This window comes from Nannospalax galili, unplaced genomic scaffold (assembly GCF_000622305.1).
Source record: "Nannospalax galili isolate Female #2095 unplaced genomic scaffold, S.galili_v1.0 scaffold1423, whole genome shotgun sequence".
Taxonomy (NCBI): Eukaryota; Metazoa; Chordata; class Mammalia; order Rodentia; family Spalacidae; genus Nannospalax; species Nannospalax galili.
Genome location: NW_008349231.1, coordinates 34,530 through 38,065, shown reverse-complemented (window position 1 = coordinate 38,065; position 3,536 = coordinate 34,530).

Genomic DNA, 3,536 nt, shown 5'->3' with positions numbered 1-3,536 from the left:
AATATATATCTCGGAATAACCTAACCAAAGACATTAAAGAGCTCTACAATGAAAATTTTAAATCTTTAAAGAAAGAGATTGAGGAGGACATCAGAAGATGGAAGGACCTCCCATGCTCATGGATTCGAAGAATTAATATTATAAAAATGACCATCCTACCAAAAGTCATTTATAGATTCAGTGCAATGCCAATCCAAATCCCCATGACAGTTTTCACAGAATTGGAAAAAACCATCCTGATTCATATGGAAGCACAAGAGATCCCGGATAGCCAAAACAACCTTGAGAGCTAAGAGCAATGGTGGGACGATTACTATACCTGATTTTAAGCTGTATTGCAGAGCTATAGTTATAAAAACAACATGGTACTGGCACTAAAATAGGCACATAAATCAATGCAACAAAAGTGAAGACCCAAATATGAGTAAAGGCAATTTCAGCCACCTGATATTTGACAAAGGGGCCAAGAATATTCACTGGAGGAAGGTTTATCTGAGAACAATTGGTCTTTGCCCATGATTTATCTACATGACACACAGTAATTAATAATATCAGATCTGTGGAACTAACCTTCTTGGATATTTAACAGACATACTTTGAGGCCTATACTAATTTGGTACAAGGGACATGAAGGACAGTTTTTCCTCCTTGTCCTCCTAGGTCAACTAGTTCCAGGGGACTTTGAGCATCTCTCAAAATATCATGTAATTGTCATGGGTCACTTGTCCTCTTCATGAACGAGACTGAGGGCCCCCACCAGATGGACTTGAACCAGTGTCCAATCTACAAAGAGGAGGTTCAACATAGAGGAATCATTTCCTCCATGCTTCCAAGTGAAGCCAACCATGGTCAAGCAGGACCTTTGACTTATCTTCACATAGGCGGAACTGGTGAAAAAGGAACCAGGGGCTCCTCCCAAGCCCATGTGACCCCTGAGGAACATATCCTCAAACAACCTGAAGAGTAAAAATAAATTGGTTTTTCTGGGCCAACTGTATGGCTTTAAACACCCAAAAGGAAAGTATAACCAAAGATTAAAGGGGCCAATATAATTTGCTAAGAGTCCATGTGCATAGCTAAAGACTACATAACAAGCAACAATGCCAGATAGGAGATACCTTCTTTTGAGTTTTTGGCCAGGGTGGCCAAAGGGACTCCCAAATAGTAACCCAGCATAGAACTGGGAATATGAACAGTAGACCCCAATCTTATCTAAAGGAATATTGACAACTGATTGCTGCTAGATGAGGAACAGCTGACCCTCCTAAAACAATGACCTCTAGAGAGGCTGACGACATTCACCAGAAGGGCAAGTAGTGGGGAATGGCTGGGGATGCTGACATCACAGCAGACTGTAGCAGGGATATCAGAGTATATGGACTCTAGCCGGGGGAGGGAGGGTGCCATCTGTGAGGTGGGTGCATAGTTGAATAAGATGGTTTGGGATGTTCTTTGATATACACACGCAAAAAAATCAACACATTTTTAAAAATGTATTATATTTGAGGAGGAAGCATGGAAATTTATGTCATGCTAATTAGTAGATGTGATAAACATTACCATTGAAATCTACCCGATGATTTTATAGACATCCACAGGTGCCAAGGATCCAAGTGCAACCAATTATGACTAGTAATAATCAGATTCATACACATCCGAGATGAATGTGCCAACATCTCAGTGTTAGTAGGAAAAACAATGAGTTTTTCTGAAGGAATAATATATTCTAAAATGAACAGGAGTTCTTTTTTAAAGGTTAAAAACTCATTCAATTTTATGTCTTCCAGGGCTTATACTGAGTTCAATATTGTATATCGGTGTTAATTCAACTGTGAACCAAGAAACTTGCACCTACTTGTGAAAGAGATGTACTCTTTCTCTGGAGTGTGTTACTGAATATGTTAAAGCTGTAGTGAAATGCTTCTAATCATGTAGTTATTAAAAATTTTTAAAAAATGATAAAAAATAATTCTTCAAAGCATAAAACTTTGCTCCTTAACAATTAGTAGATGTGAAAAACATTACCATTGAAATCTACCTGACGACTTTATGTCCACACTCAGATGCCACGGAGCTCAGAAAGTAACCTAATGTGACCAATAATAATTAGATATATAGATTAGAAATGCGTGTGCAAACATATTAATGTCAATTGCATTAAAAATGAATTTTTCTGTATGAAACTGTGTATTTTAATAATGAAATGGAGATCCTTTTCAAAGTTTAAAACCTCATTTAATTTTATGTCTTATAGGTTTTATACTGAGTACAATATTGTATAACCGTAATAATTCAACTGTAAACCTAAAAATGTACAGCCAATATCTAAAAATTTACAGCCAATTTTGAAAGAGATGTATCTTTGCTCTGGAAATTGTTATTGAATATGTCAGTGCTGTTGTAATGAAATGCTTCTTCTAAGTACATGGTTATTAAATAAATACTTTTTTAAAGAGTACCAACTGATAGCCATGTGTGAAAATGTCATAATGAAAGCTAGTAATTGGTACAATATATTGGCACAAATCAGAAAAAAAAGTCTTATCTCCACATGCTCATGAGGCTTTTCTGTTTAATGATCTTATGACTATTGGGATTTTTCAAGAGATGCTTTTTAAAAAAGATGCTGAGAATGTATCTTTTGATGATCTCTGCTAATTACAGGATGTTTCCCTGAGTGAGCCCTGATCTTTGTCTCTCATACATTTTCACTCCCATGCCTACTTTGTGCTCTTGACAAACAACACTTCTATACAGCTATTTTTCTTCAGTTATCTCTCTAAGCTCACAATGTCAGTTTAGTTTTACACTTCAATACTCCGTATGACATGCAGGTTTAATCTTGACAGTGCTAAACATGCTTATCCAATACATGTATTTATTTTTAGTGAAATATTCAGTAAAGCTATTAACATGAAATGGATAGAAATGAAATACAATGCTGCCGTTTCTGCAGAGTCAGATCTGATTTTGCTTTGCCATTATCTCTTATGAAGTATAGCATTCAATGCTTAATAGTGGTCTCTTATTCTAGCTGATTATACTTCACATTGAAGACTAAAGTTTGTTTCTTGAAAAGAGTTCTCAGGGTCTGGAGAGATGGCTCAGTGGTTTAGAGCACTGACTGATCTTGCAGAGAACCCAGGTTCGATTCCCAGCACCTACATGGCATACTAACTGTCCTTAACTCCAGTTCCAGGACAATCCGAAGTCCTCTTCTGATGTCCACGGCATTACATGACATGGGTGTACTCACATACATGCAGGCAATACACTCATACACATAAAATAAAAAGGTAAATGAAATAAAATAGTTCTCAGAAACAATATTCCGAGATTTTCATTGCATGTTTAAAAGTCTTCAGACGGATTTAAATAAAAATATTCTTGATATAAAATCTGAAGTTTGAACTCTCCTGGCCCACTCTCCCGCCCTCAGGCCTCTCTGGGGGTAAGTCTACCTTGCAGCCCTCCGCCTTGACTCCGCCAGCCGCGCTCACCCTTCCATCTCCCCTGCTGTTCTCTACTCCTAGCTT